The sequence below is a fragment of the Somniosus microcephalus genome, chromosome 6 (genome assembly GCF_052327205.1).
Source record: "Somniosus microcephalus isolate GS21.2 chromosome 6, FLI_Smic_1.0, whole genome shotgun sequence".
Taxonomy (NCBI): Eukaryota; Metazoa; Chordata; class Chondrichthyes; order Squaliformes; family Somniosidae; genus Somniosus; species Somniosus microcephalus.
In genome coordinates, this window is record NC_140992.1 from 144877256 (window position 1) to 144893060 (window position 15805).

The following is a 15805-nucleotide window of genomic DNA, read 5'->3' on the forward strand; positions in this document are numbered from 1 at the left end:
AAGGGAATTAAGGGTTATGGGGAGCGGGCAGGAATTTGGACATGAGTCTAGGTTCGGATCGGTGATGGCCCTGTGGGTAGCGGAGCGGGCCCAGGGGCCGTGTAGCCTGATCCTGCTCCTATTTCGTGTGTCTAATTCTGTTAGATTCAGGAGATGGTTCTGTGATAGTGGATTAGCCTACTCCTGCTCCTATTTCTTATGTTCTTATGACCCCCCATGTGTTTACATAAGCTACCACCCAGTTACACACCCGAGCCCAGCTATTGTTTTCAAATTACTTAATGTAAGATTTCATGAAATAATTCTTTAGGTGACCTTGCTGGTTTGTAGTCAGTTCTTTGTGCTTCCTTTCAACCATCTCCAGAATTATATTCTTTTCACTCTGATTGAGTTTCAGTGTGTTCTATTTAATTCAGCTTGGGTGTGCTAGATTTTTTCTAACTTCCTGGGGAGATTAAATTAATTTTAACTACTTTTCCTCCCAGATATTTAAGCTGGTTTTGAGTACATAAAATGCTTTCAGGGATCGGTGGTTTACACTTAATAAATCACTTGTGTCACGGTCACTATATTTCATAAGCAGCACGACAGTGATGGGGTTGACAACAGTCAGTGATGCAGTCAGCAGGGACTACTGGTCCTCACCACGCAGACTCCAAGTAATTAGCCAGTTGTCTGGTGATGTATAGGATATGGATTTCTGAAGGACTGGGAATGAACACTAAGAAATTCAGTTGTTAGCGCCAGCCGCTAGCGCCTTAGGAGGAGGAGAAGTGGGGCGCTAAGTGGCTAGCGCCCGGGCGCGGCACGATCTGCGCCTCTCGCGAACTTCACTTAAGATTTAGCAACGGCGCAAAACCGCAGCACCCGCTCAGCTGCGCGCGTGGATCCTGACGTTATTTCATGGTGCAACGCCCTTGGTGCGCCCCGAACCGGAACTTCAGTGGCGCCGCCCTTATGTGTGCCTGGCGCCCCCAGCGACAGGTAGAAGGGAACGGTTCCCAGTCGCTGCGGGGCGTGGGGGGCGCTAATTAAAGGGGACTCCTCCTGCAGTATAAGTGGCAGCCATTTTGTTCCATTCCTTCTTTGTGAGAGACGGATATTTGGAGAGAGACAAAGGGAGAGAGCTTTCTGGTTTGACTCAACGCTCGCACAGGTACTTGTGGCTTCAGACCAGAGTTTTGCACTTGAATTTAACTTTCAGTGCCATAGCCTTGATTCAAAACATATAATGGGGGCTGCAATAGGTGGAAATGTTGGCTTACTGCATTGCATTCAAAGGGCTCAGAGATGCCGTGAGAGAGTCCCAGTCATGGCCAGACAGAGAAGAGCCAACAGGCGTCGGCACAGGAGGCCTTACCCACCCAGGGTATACCGCCAGCAGTTCTCATATCTGAACATGTCTGAGGAGCAGTGTGTTTGGAGACTGCGATTCAGAAGGGAGGTGGTCAATGAGATCTGCCACCTGCTTCGCAGAGATCTGCAGCCACAGCTGAGGTGCAGGACGTCTCTGTCGGTGGCAGTGAAGGTGACGGTGGCTCTCAACTTCTATGCCACCGGCTCCTTCCAATCCGCTGCTGGCGACTGTGGTAAACCACTGTATTGTATATTGCCACCTCTGGGTGGCGCTGTGTATGGAGGCATGCCTCAGCTGACTCCACCCACCACTGTGTGGGTTTCGTTCAGACTTGTTCAGTCACTCACGAAGAAGCATGGTCTCTTCTTAGCTAATAAAAGCCTTATTCATCTCTTCTTTCGACTCATCATCTCTTCTTCGACTCATCACCTTTTATGAAGTAATTGATAAGCGTATCAATTTTATTAGCTAAAAGTTAAATGGCGACACCTGAGGAGCAACAACAGCAACGGATACAGCAGACATTGCTGAGAGCCCTCAGACCACCACGCCTGGACCTCGACCCTCAAGATGTGGGTGCATCAGCCAAGTTTGAACACTGGCTGAGCTGCTTTGAATCCTTCCTCGCAATCTCACAGGTTACAGAGGAGGATCACAAACTGAAAATTTTGACCGCCCAGGTGAGCCATCAAGTATATATGCTAATCCGGGACTCTAATACGTACGTGGCGGCCCTCGAGCTACTAAAAGGGCAATATACGCGCCCAGTGAACACAATTTACGCCCAACACCTCTTGGGATCCCGCAGGCAGCAACCGGGAGAATCGGTAGGGGCATTTGCACGGGCGCTACTGGCACTCTGCAGAGACTGCGATTGTAAAGCGGTAACGGCTGTGGAGCACGCGCAGGGACTCGCCTGTGATGCCTTCGTCAGGGGCCTCCAGTCAGACCACACCCGGCAGAGACTGCTAGAAAGCAAGGAACCCGACCTGAAGACAGCCATTGCCCTTGCGCTCTCGTTAGAGGAGGCCCACCGAAACCTCGAGGCATACCCCCGTAACGGCGCCGAGACATGGCAATCGAAACCGTGGGACACGGGACCGCCGCCCCTGGCACCAACCGCTGCAGCGACCCAACCGAGACAGCAGCCTCCGGTAAGAACTGCTTCGATGCCCAGTAACCAGGCCCAAAAATGCTATTTCTGTGGCCAGTTAAAACATCCCAGAGCGCACTGCCCAGCTAAGACAGCTACCTGCTCGGGCTGCGGGAAGAAAGGCCATTACGCTAACGCCTGCAAGGGGAAGCCAGCCAGCAGCGCAGCGTGCGGGCCGTGGGAGCAGCCATCTTATCCGCCATTTTGTGTACCCCCGGCCGCATGGCATCCGCCGCCATCGTATCCAACGCACTCAACCGCCATTTCGTCACCGGAACCGACCACCGTCTCGGCGGATGACTATAGTGACTCACTAAGCCACATACTGGCCTCCGTGACGCTGGATCAAGGCCACCCTCACCATCTATCCAGCTCCATGATGGATATCGCGGTAAACGGCCGCGCCACCAGTTGCCTGATCGACAGCGGGAGCACAGAGAGTTTCGTCCACCCCGACACGGTACGTAGCCACTCCCTCACGATTCTGCCAACGCACCATCGCATTTCTATGGCGTCCAAGTCCCAGTCAATGGACATCAGCGGCTACTGTGTGGTGACCCTGTCAGTAGGGGGCACTGAATATCAAAAATTTAAACTGCTAGTCCTGCCCCGTCTTTGCGCTGCCGTCCTGCTAGGGTTGGATTTTCAGTGCCACCTTAAGAGTGTCACACTAGCATACGGTGGACCCCTCCCCCCACTCACAGTCTGCAACCAACAACTTTTAAATCGCCCGCTGCAAACCACCTGCAGCCTTTCCACATTAAAAGTCCCCCCCCCTCCCCTGTTCGCTAACCTCACCCGCGACTGTAAACCCATCGCTACCAAAAGCAGGCGGTACAGTGCCGGGGACAGAGCTTTTATCAGCTCTGAGGTGGAGCGGCTCTTGAAGGAGGGCATTATCGAAGGTAGCACTAGCCCCTGGCGAGCCCAGGTTGTAGTCGTTAAAACCACTGCAAAACGCCGCATGGTAATCGACTACAGCCAAACCATAAACCGGTACACCCAGCTGGACGCGTACCCCCTCCCTCGCATATCTGATATGGTCAATCAGATTGCGCAATACAAAGTATTCTCCACCATCGACCTTAAGTCAGCGTACCACCAGCTGCCCATCCGCCATGAGGACCGCCAGTATACTGCCTTCGAGGCAAACGGCCGCCTCTACCACTTCCTTAGGGTCCCCTTCGGCGTCACCAACGGGGTTTCGGTCTTCCAAAGGGAGATGGACCGAATGGTTGACCAGAACGCGCTGCGGGCAACCTTCCCCTATTTGGATAACGTCACCATCTGCGGCCACGACCAGCAGGACCACGACGTTAATCTAGCAAATTTCCTCCGTACGGCCCAACGGCTGAACCTAACGTACAATAAGGAAAAATGTATGTTTCACACCAAGCGCCTGGCCATCCTCGGCTGCGTGGTGGAGAACGGAGTCATCGGGCCCGACCCCGACAGAATGCGCCCCCTAATGGAGCTACCCCTTCCCCACTGCCAAAAAGCACTGAAGAGATGCCTGGGGTTTTTCTCCTACTACGCCCAGTGGGTGCCCCTCTATGCAGACAAAGCCAGGCCCCTCATCAAAGCCACCTCCTTCCCCCTGACACCAGAGGCGTGTGCAGCCTTCACTCTTATCAAGAACGATATCGCGAAGGCCGCAATGCACGCGGTGGATGAGTCCATCCCCTTCCAAGTGGAGAGCGATGCCTCCGACTTCGCCCTAGCCGCGACCCTTAACCAGGCGGGCAGACCCGTGGCCTTTTTCTCAAGGACCCTCCAGGGCCCCGAGACGAGACACTCCTCCGTCGAAAAGGAGGCCCAGGCTATTGTAGAAGCGGTGCGTCACTGGAGGCATTACCTGGCCGGGAAACGATTTACCCTGCTCACTGACCAGCGTTCAGTAGCTTTTATGTTTAATAATAAGCAGAGGGGTAAAATCAAGAACGACAAGATCTTGAGGTGGAGAATCGAACTCTCCACCTACAATTATGATATCTTGTATCGGCCAGGGAAACTCAATGAGCCCCCAGATGCCCTATCACGTGGTACATGTGCCAACGCGCAGAGTGATAGGCTGCAGTCCCTCCACAATGACCTCTGCCACCCGGGGGTCACCAGGTTTTTCCATTTTATCAAATCCCGTAACCTGCCCTACTCCATCGAGGAGGTCAGGACCATGACCAAGAGCTGCCAAATCTGCGCCGAGTGCAAACCGCACTTCTATAGGCCGGACAGAGCAAGCCTGATCAAGGCCACCCGCCCCTTCGAACGCCTGAGCGTCGATTTTAAAGGGCCCCTCCCCTCCGCTGACCGCAATGTGTACTTCCTCAACATAGTTGATGAGTACTCCCGTTTCCCCTTTGCCATCCCTTGCCCAGACATGACCAGTACCACGGTCATCAAGTGTCTGAATGACATCTTCGCTCTGTTCGGGTTCCCCAGCTATATACATAGCGACAGGGGCTCATCGTTCATGAGCGACGAACTTCGGCAGTACCTGCTAACAAGAGGTATCGCCACGAGCAGGACCACCAGTTACAACCCCCGGGGGAACGGCCAGGTGGAAAGGGAGAACGCGACGGTTTGGAAGGCAGTCCTCTTAGCACTAAAATCTAAGGGCCTTCCGACCTCCCGCTGGCAGGAGGTCCTCCCTGCAGCGCTTCACTCCATTCGGTCACTGCTTTGTACTGCCACTAATGCGACCCCTCATGAGAAAATGTTCGTTTTCCCCCGGAAGTCTACATCGGGAACCTCGCTACCGGCATGGTTGACTTCTCCTGGGCCCGTCCTACTGCGGAGGCACGTGAGGACGCATAAAACGGACCCCCTGGTCGAGCGGGTGCACCTCCTACACGCCAACCCCCAGTATGCCTGGGTGACATACCCAGACGGGCGGGAGGACACGGTCTCCATACGAGATCTCGCACCCTCGGGTACCCCTGAATTACCACCGTTATCCCCCTTACCACCGTTATCCCCCTTACCACTGTTATCCCCCACCACCCCTCCCAACCCAACCCCTGCAGACGGCATGCCAAAGCCCCAGGAATCTTCGCCAACCACCCAGACACCAGACCCGACGTCGGATGCTGCAACACCACCGCCGCCACCACGACGATCAGGACGTCAGACAAGGCCTCCTGATAGACTTAACTTGTAGTACCCTTCACCCCGCCGGACTTCACATTAAACAAGGGGTGAATGTGGTAAACCACTGTATTGTATATTGCCACCTCTGGGTGGCGCTGTGTATGGAGGCATGCCTCAGCTGACTCCACCCACCACTGTGTGGGTTTCGTTCAGACTTGTTCAGTCACTCACGAAGAAGCATGGTCTCTTCTTAGCTAATAAAAGCCTTATTCATCTCTTCTTTCGACTCATCATCTCTTCTTCGACTCATCACCTTTTATGAAGTAATTGATAAGCGTATCAGCGACATTGCCAACATCTCCCAGTTCGCGGTACATTGCTGCATCCGCCAGGTGACCAATGCCCTTTTCAGAAGGAAACGTCAGCTCATCTCCTTCCCCATGACCCTAGACAAGCAGCAAGAGCGTGCAATGGGATTTGCAGCATTAGCGGGCTTCCCCATGGTGCAGGGCGCCATTGACTGCACGCATGTGGCTTTGCGGGCACCTCTACAGAATGCCGAGGATTACCGCAGCCGGAAGGGCTACCATTCGCTCAACGTGCAGTTGGTGTGTGACCACAGGCAGCTCATACTAGCTGTCAATGCCCGCTTTCCAGGCAGCAGCCACGATGCCTTCATCCTGCGCCAGACTTCTGTGGCAGACATTTTCGAAGCCCAGCCTCACCCACGAGGATGGCTTCTCGGGGACAAAGGCTATCCTTTGTGCACCTGGCTGATGACCCCGCTCCGTGCGCCCAGCACCCCTGCTGAAGAGCGATAAAATGACAGCCATCAAGCAACCAGGAACATAATTGAGCACACAATCGGCGTGCTCAAGCAATGGTTCCGAGGCCTGGATCGTTCCGGGGGAGCCCTACAGTACTCGCCTGAGCGAGTCTCCCATTTCGTTGTAGTGTGCTGCATGCTGCACAACCTGGCTATCCGCAGGACTCAGCCACTGCCAGCAGACATTGAAGGACCACCAGAGGAGGAGGAGGAGGAGGAGCACCAGCACGGGAGGGAGACACAAAGTGCAAGGGCCGTCCGTCGGCGGCTTATTGCAACTCGGTTCTAGGCCCCCTCTCAGGGAATGGCTTGTGCCAATGAAAGAAGATGAATGTAGCCGCTCCACAAGCCCTCAGCCGGTCAAGGCAACAAATCCTTCCAAAAGCAAACATGGACAATGCGATTAAATAAAATTTTTACTGTGCAAACTCTGTGCCCTTCCCGCATGACAAACTAATTCAGAGAAACCCCCAAAAAACAGTCAGAGACATAACTGGCTCTCACAGCCTTCAGAAAATGCAAAAAGCATTAAACAAAAATGACCATGGTCCTGGGCCTTTATAAAAAACAAACACAACAGTCTCGACCTTCATATATAAAAGAACACAACAGTCTCGGCCTTCATATATAAAAAAACCCTCTCGGCCTCATATATAAAAAATCATTTGGCCACACCTTCTACTTTTTCCCCTGCGAGGGTGATCCGTCTCGCTTCCACGAGCGGCCCCTTCCCGCCCTGCAGCTCCTCCTCAATGGGACCCCAGTGGCTGCAGCAAGGCTGGGGGAAGGCTGCTGAGGGTAAGATGGTGAGATGGCAGATGCCCTTGGGGGTCGGCCTGGAACAGCTCTGGGCCTGGAGGGGCCGGCTGCTGACTGCTCCAACTCTGCTTGGGCGGCAGCAGTCTGTCCTACCGGTGGTGGCAGCTGCAGTGGAGGAGTGACAGTGTTGGCTGCAGGAATGCTGCCAACCTGACAGAGCACAGCCACTCCCTGGTCGGCTGATACACTGGCACTCACACAGGCCAGTACTGCAGCATGCGCAGCAATATGCTGAAGCACAGACTGCTGGGCTGCTGCGGCGCGACGAGTGCCCCGGCGATGCCTGGCCGATCCAGCGAGGGTGGTAGCAGTTAGTGCCCGTGTGGCCCTGGTCTATGTCTGCATCACACCAGCCAGTGAATGCACAGCACGACTGAGCACTTGGCTGGAAGCCGCCTGTGATGCAGCGAAGTCCTGCTGACTCCTAGCCTGTGCTGCTGCGAAGTCCTGCAGACTCCTGACCTGTGCTGCACTGAATTCTTGCAGACTCCTGGCCTGTGCTGCCCCGAATTCCTGTACACTCCTTGCCAGTGACTCTATGGAGTCAGGCATCCTTGCCACTGCAGCCATGAGCTCAGTGTGCCTGCGCTCAGCCTGGGCACCCATTTCAGCAAGGAGCCGCACCTCCTCTGCGCTCACCGTAGCAGGACTGGAGGCCACACTCATCCTCCGGGGAGAAGGCCGCCGAGCTTCCCCCCCCTCCCACGTTGCTGCAGCCCGCTGGTCCCCGGAGCTTCACTCTCCTCAGACCCTTCCCCCCTGCTCCGCTCAAGGGAAGACGTGTCCCCATCATGGCCATGGGCTGCCTCGGCTGAGGGTGTCACTGATGGGCCGGCTTCCTCTTCCTCCTCCTCGATTTCTGATTCAGACACAGTGCCAGCTTGAGGGCCCGCCTCCTCACCTGGCGATTCACCATCTGAAAGCAGGGAGGCACAAGAGTTGCTTTAGAGTGAGGACAGGGCGGCAGCGAGAGAGGCATGAGTGCTGTTATGCACTGCATTGGTTCAATAGTGGGAAAGGATGCTGGTGTGAGGCGCAAGTGGAAAGAGAGAGGTCAAAAAGGTGATGCCCTTACCACTGGGGCCCAGAACAGGGTCGGTATCTCCACTGGCGACGGGGCCAATCAGCCGGCCTGCCATAATGCGCTCCACACGCTGCTCCAGGTCGCTGAGCTGTTTGAGGTCAGGACGCCCTCCCCCGGTCTGTCGCTGCTGCCTTCGGTTGTGGGCCAGCTTGCCCTGCAAGAGAAAGGATGGCCTCTAAGTACAGTGTCAAGCCCTGATCTTGCCTGCACTGCCTCCCATGGTGGAATAGCCCTGACAGTGTGAAGCCCTGATCTTGCCTGCACTGCCTCCCATGGTGGAATAGCCCTGACAGTGTGAAGCTCTGATCTTGCCTGCACTGCCTCCCATGGTAGAATAGCCCTGACAGTGTGAAGCCCTCATCTTACCTGCACTGCCTCCCATGGTGGAATAGCCCTGACAGTGTGAAGCCCTGATCTTGCCTGCACTGCCTCCCATGGCGGAATAGCCCTGACAGTGTGAAGCCCTGATCTTGCCTGCACTGCCTCCCATGGTGGAATAGCCCTGACACTGAGAGTGTGAAGCCCTCATCTTGCCTGCACTGCCTCCCATGGTGGAATAGCCCTGACAGTGTGAAGCCCTCCTCTTGCCTGCACTGCCTCCCATGGTGGAATAGCCCTGACAGTGTGAAGCCCTCATCTTGCCTGCACTGCCTCCCATGGTGGAATAGCCCTGACAATGTCAAGCCCTCATCTTGCCTGCACTACCTCCCATGGTGGAATAGCCCTGACAGTGTGAAGCCCTCATCTTGCCTGCACTGCCTCCCATGGTGAAATAGCCCTGACAGTGTGAAGCCCTCATCTTGCCTGCACTGCCTCCCAAGGTGGAATAGCCCTGACAGTGTGTAAAGTCCTGAATGTGCAAGTGATTTTCATGACAGTCCCACAGCTGCTGGATGAGGGCTGGGCATTAGGGCTTTCAGGTCCCTTTGGCCATAAAGTGAGGTGCACATGCAGGGATGAGGAGGATACTGGAAAGGCTACTCACCCTGACAACCCGAGTGAGGCCGTTGAACTTTTTTCTGCATTGGATAGGAGCCCTGCCAACCACACTGTTGGAGGGCACCCTGTTTGCCACCTCCCTCCAGGCTTTTCGACACTCATTGGGCAGCGGCCTCCTGCCACCCTCAGGGAAGAGGACAGGGCGCCTGCGCTCCACTGCGCTAACCAGTACCTTCAGGTCACCCTCGCTGAAGCGCTGCGCTCTCTCCCTGGCCTTCTCCATTGTCCTGGCGTTGAACTGGTCAAGCAGCAATGGTCAGGCCTTGCTTCAGGGCTGCAGTGTGCAGGGCGTGGCAGCCAAACAAATCCACCCTCCCCTTTAAGAGCTGACCGGCGCCAGCGTGTCTGCCTTTATTCAGCAACTCGCCGCACCTGCGTTGCGCCTGCCCTCGGTGGTAGCGCCCCGGCTCGTCGGCTTAGCGCCCTATGATAGTCGTGCATCGCCTGTTTTAGCACAACAGCAGCTCTTGGGGCGATGCAACTGAATATCGGCGAAGGTGGCGCTAAGTTGCACCGGGCGCAAAATTTAGCAACCGCCCGGCTGTAGCGCCCCAAACGTGGCTATACTGAATTTCTAGGCCTAAGGCTATAATTTGCGATAGGGCTTGATATTTAAAAGCCATGAGAGTGATCAATGCTGAAGCAGTTGGCAAATATCAGCTTAAGCCTCACAGTCAACAACTTTCATTTATATAGCACCTTTAATGCAGGAAAACATCTCAAAGGGTGAGGCTAGATTTATACAGGAAAAGGGAGAGGAGCTACAAAAGGTGGCTAAAGGTGAAAGCCACTAAATTCAGGTTCGTAGCGCCCGTTGTTTGGGCGCTACAGGTGCTGTTTTGTTTCCAAAATGACGTCCGCAGCACCCACAAACACTTCTGGTGCAGGCCGCGCCGGACGCCATTTTGTTTAGGGCGTTAGCGCAGGCCATGGAGCGCATGCTGGAAGTATTCAGAGTAGGCGGATTGTGTCGTCAATCAGCGCGCAACGCTGATTTGATGCCAGCACTGCCATTTTGGAGCTCAGCGCTCCAGCTAACGCCCTCTCTTCAGCTCACACAACTGAACACATGTTCAGCAGCAAGAAGGACCACACCAGCGCTATTCAAATGGATTCATCAACTACTTACAGATTGAGTTTGTAGAAGTGTTTGATGGCTTGTACAGTTATTTTAAGTAGCTAAAGTCTACAGGGAGTGGTGTGGCAGGTGCTGAAGGAATTTGTTCTGACTTCAAGGATTCTGCACAGACTACATGGGTGCAGTAGTAGGAATTCCACTTGGCCTAGAAACATAGAAACATAGAAGATAGGAGCAGGAGTAGGCCATTCGGCCCCTCGAGCCTGTTCTGCCATTTAATGAGATCACGGCTGATCATCCAAATTCAGTACCCTGTCCCTACTTTCTCCCCATATCCCTTGATCCCTTTAGCCTTAAGAAATATATTTAACTCCTTCTTGAATATATTTAACCAATTGGCCTCTACTGCCTTCTGTGGTAGAGAATGCCACAGGTTCACCAGTCTCTGGGTGAAGAAATTCCTCCTCATCTCAGTCCTAAATGGCTTACCCCTTATCCTTAGACTGTGACCCCTGGTTCTGGACTCCCCCGCCATCGGGAACATCCTTCCTGCATCTAGTCTGTCTAGTCCTGTTAGAATTTTATAAGTTTCAATGAGATCCCCTCTCATTCTTCTAAACTTTAGCGAATATAAGCCTAATTGACCCAATCTCTCCTCATACATCATTCCTGCCACCCCAGGTATCAGTCTGGTGAATCTTCGCTGAACTCTCTCCATGGCAAGAACATCCTTCCTCAGATAAGGCAACGAAAACTGCACACAATACTCAAGATGTGGTCTCACCAAGGCCCTGTACAACTGCAGCAAGACATCCTTGCTCCTGTACTCGAATCCTCTCTCTATGAAGGCCAACATACCATTTAACTTCTTAACCGCCTGCTGCACCTGCATGCTTACCTTCAGTGACTGGTGCACAAGGACACCCAGGTCTTGTTGCATTTCACCTTTTCCCAATCTATTGCCATTCAGATAATAATCTGTCTTCCTGTTTTTGCCACCAAAGTGGATAACCTCGCATTTATCCACATTATACTGCATCTGCCATGCATCTGCCCAATCACCCAACCTGTCCAAATCATACTGGAATTTCTCTGCATCCTCCTCACAGCACACACGCCCTCCCAGCTTTATGTCGCCTGCAAACTTAGAGATATTACATCTAGTTCCCTCGTCTAGATCATTTATATATATTGTGAATAGCTGGGGTCACGCACCGATCCCTGCTGTACCCCACTAGTCACTGCCTGCCTCTCGGAAAAAGACACGTTTATTCCAACTCTTTGCTTCCTGTCTGCCAACCAGTTCTCTATCCAAGTCAGTAGCTTACCCCCAATCCCATGTGCTTTAACTTTGCACGCTACTCTCTTATGCGGGACCTTATCGAAAGCCTTCTGAACATCCGAATACACCACATCCACTGGTTCTCCCTTATCTATTCTACCAGTTACATCCTCAAAAAATTCCAGTAAATTAGTCAAGCATGATTTACCTTTTGTAAATCCATGTTGACTTTGTCTGATTCTGTCACTGTTTTCCAAGTGCTCTGCTATTACATCTTTTATAATGGACTCTAGCATTTTCCCCACTACAGATGTCAGGCTATAATTCCCCGTTTTCTCTCTACCACCTTTTTTAAATAGTGGGGTTACATTAGCTATCCTCCACTCTATGGGAAATGTTCCAGAGTCTATAGAATTTTGGAAGATGACCAGCAAGGCATCTACTATTTCTAGGGCCACTTCCTTGAGTACCCTAGGATGTAGATTATCAGGCCCTGGGGATTTATTGGCCTTCAATCCCGTCAATTTCCTCAGCACAATTTCCCTACAAATACTGATTTCATTCAATTCCTCCCTTTCATTAGACCCTATGTTCCCCGACATTTCTGGGAGTTTATTTGTGTCCTCCTTTGTGAAGACAGAACCAAAGTATGTATTTCCTTGGTCTGCCATTTCTTTGTTCCCCATTATAAATTCCCCTGATTCTGACTGCAAGGGACCTACGCTTGACTTCACCAATCTTTTTCTCGTTACATATCTATAGAAGCTTTTACAGTCAGTTTTTATGTTCCCTGCAAGCTTACTTTCATAATCTATTTTCCCCCTCTTAATTAATCCCTTTGTCCTCCTTTGCTGAATCCTAAACTGCTCCCAATCCTCAGGTTTGTTGCTTTTTCTGGCCAATTTAAATGTCCTCTACTTGGATCTTCTGCTATCCCTAATTTCTCTTGTTAGCCACGGTTCAGTCACCTTTTTTGTTTTATTTTTATGCCAAGCACGAATGAACAAATTCTGTAGTTCATCCATGCGATCTTTAAATGTTTGCCATTGCCTATCCACCGTCAACCCTTTAAGTAATGTTCCCCAATCCATCCTAGCCAACTTGTGCCTCATACCATCATAGTTTCCTTTATTTAAATTCAGGATCCTAGTCTCTGAGTCAACTACATCACTCTCCATCTTAATGAAGAATTCTATCATATTATGATCGCTCCTCCCCAAGGGGCCTCACACAACAAGATTGCTAATTAATTATTTCTCATTACATAATAGCCAGTCTAAGATGGCCTGATCTCTAGTTGGTTCCTTGACATATTTGTCCAGGAAACCATCCCATATACACTCTAGGAATTCCTCCTCCACATTATTGTTACTAATTTGGTTAGCCCAATCTATATGTAGATTAAAGTCACCCATGATAACTGCTGTGCCCTTATTGCATGCATCTCTAATTTCCTGTTTAATGCCATCCCCAACCTCAGCATTACTGTTTGGGGGTCTGTATACAACTCCCACTAACGTTTTCTGCCCCTTGGCATTTCTCAGCTCTGCCCATACAGATTCCACATCATCAGAGCTAATATGGGCCAGAAATTCATGACCAAATGCGTGAGTACGGTCGGGGTACTCACGCATCTGGCCGTTGGAAATGCTGGTGTTCAGCATGCACAGCGCATGCGGGGAACGCCGGCATTTCCAGTCCTCGGAACGAAGGGGTTCATAGGCACAGCGCGTGCGACTGCACAGGCAGCGCTTGCGCAGTGAACTTCGTCGATTTCATTCATGGATTCAGTGAGGGTAAGTCCTTACAAGTTACACTTGAAAAAAGCAGGTGTAAAGTTGTTCCAAGGCTGCGGAGGAAGATATATTTTATCGTGGAGCTTCTGAAAGGCAATATTTTTGTTTGGGAAAGGGAGGGAAGTTATTTTAAGAAATTTTAAGTAAGTTTTAAAGTTTAATTTTTTTTTTTTTAAACGGGTTTTCAGGACATTAGGTAGAAGGAGCAATTGTGGCTGTGTGAATGGAATGTGAAAATGAGTGTTCTAAAATGAGTAATGTGACATTTCCAGCACTTTTAAGAAAGAAACTTTTCATCAGTAATAAGTAATTATGTATGTATGTCCGCATATATTCCTTTACGTATATGTATGTATGTTTTATATTCCTTTACTTATGTGTATGAATGTATGTTTTTAATTATGATTTTCCAATAAGTTACTTTCTGTGAAAGTCATAATTAAATAATACATTCATACACATAAGTAAAGGAATATATACATAACACGCAAAGGAATATATACAGACATACATACTTTCAGAAGCTCCACGATAAGAAATATCTTCCTCCGCAGCCTCTGGAGCAACTGTACCCATGCTTTTTTCATGTGTAAGTTGTAAGGACTTGACCTCACTGAAAGCATGAATGAAAGCGGCGAATTTTACTGCGCACGCGTTCTGCCTCTGAACCCCTTCGTTCAGAGGACAGGAAATGTCGGTTTTCCCCGCATGCGCTGTGCATGCTGAAAACCGGCATTTCCTCCGGCCAGACGCGTAAGTACCCCGACCGTACTCGCGCATTTGGAAGGGAATTACTGGGCCAACATTTTACATGTCAATAAAATGAAAAATTTAACAATTGCACGATTTGCCCCCTCGCATCTGCGACTGAGGGTCCAAGGAGGTGCATTGCGCAAGAGGTCATCGTCGTACATATCCTCACACTGTTCCCTTTCGGGAACTGTATGAAGTGGTGGAAGGATTTATGGCCGTGATTAACGCTCATTCTGTGACCGTAACCATCTTTGAACCAGCCATTAGGGTGGTTAGTCCTATGGCGTGAGGGTTTTACGGGCTCCCACAACCCATCTGAGGGGGGGGGCCACCCACACCCACGGACGCAAGTATCCCGCTGGATGTCCACCCAGAATTTATAGTTGGAGCTCCGACTCCACTTGCCGGGACTGTCTGGAGGGAGGTTCGAAACCCTACTCCTTCTGGCCCAGCGGCGGGGATGCTTACTGCTACGCAAAAGGCCCACTCCGCACAAAAGGTGACACCCATACGTTTCCTGCGCCTTTTCCCTCCCCGTGACTGGAGCCCTATGCTGCCACTTGAAAGACCAAGCTATCATCTGCCCTTTTTGCGGCGCCTTTGACTTCTCATTACCAATGATAAGCAGGCGCTGCGCCTCCACCTCCTTGAGGAGATTGCTGAGGCCATCATCAGTTCAATTGTGAGTTCTTTTAATGCCGTGAATTGTGCTCATTCCAGCCATTTCGCGTTGCTAATCGGATTGGGCCTTTGGCATAGCGGTAGGATCCCCGCCGCTGGGCCAGATCAGGGTAGGGTTTCGAACCCCGCTCCAGACAGTCCCGGCAAGTGGAGTCGGAGCTCCGGCTCTAAATTCTGGGTTGACATCCAGTGGGATATTTGCGTCCGTGGGTGTGGGTGGCCCCCCCCTCCTTGCATAGCTTGTGGGAGCCCGTAAAACCCTCCCACCATAGGACTAACCGCCCTAATGGCTGGTTCAAAGATGGTTACGGTCACGGAATGAGCGTTAATCATGGCCATAAATCCTTCCACCACTTCATACAGTTCCCCAAAGGGAACAGTGTGAAGACACGTATGACGACGACATTGCTAAATAAATAAATGGAATTTAAAAAATTCTTTTAGGGCTTTTAAAAGTCTTTAAATTGCTTTAATTCTGTTTAAAACTACTTCAGATTCTTCAAAATAAAGTAAACATTTTTAAAAGTTTATAAAAGTTACCAAAATCTTCAAAAAACTTCCAAAAACCTATTTAAACTGCTGCTTTGCATGTAAAAATGCTTAGCAGCTTGGCAGAAACATTGGGGGCGTGTCCTGTGAAACTGAGACCTCAAGGGGCGTGTCTCAGTTGCACAGCGCGCTACAGGCTTCGCGCTGGCTGCACTCCTGGGCGGCATGACGTCATACGCTGCCCGGGATTCTTCTTTTTGAAACACGAATTCCAGGCATCCCTGGAGGTGATCGGCAGGCGCGTTGGGTAAGTGCAAATCGGGACCTTGCACGCGCGGCAAGCCCCGTTCACAAATTTCTGGCCCAATATCCTTCCTTACTATTGTGTTAATCTCCTCTTT